The sequence below is a fragment of the Gekko japonicus genome, unplaced genomic scaffold (assembly GCF_001447785.1).
Source record: "Gekko japonicus isolate JY-2015 unplaced genomic scaffold, Gekko_japonicus_V1.1 scaffold3456, whole genome shotgun sequence".
NCBI lineage: Eukaryota > Metazoa > Chordata > Lepidosauria > Squamata > Gekkonidae > Gekko > Gekko japonicus.
The window spans coordinates 145596-145823 of record NW_015164300.1 but is presented as its reverse complement, the minus strand read 5'-3'; positions in this window follow the sequence as shown (position 1 = coordinate 145823).

The following is a 228-nucleotide window of genomic DNA, read 5'->3' as shown; positions in this document are numbered from 1 at the left end:
TGATGGGGTCTGAACTGGCAGAGACTGATCAAGAGAGAGATCTTGGAGTTGTAGTAGATAACTCACTGAAAATGTCGAGACAGTGTGTGACTGCAATAAAGAAGGCCAATGCTATGCTGGGGATTATTAGGAAGGGTATTGAAAACAGATGACCCAATATCATAATGCCCCTATATAAGTCAATGGTGCAACCTCATTTGGAATACTGTGTGCAGTTCTGGTCACCAC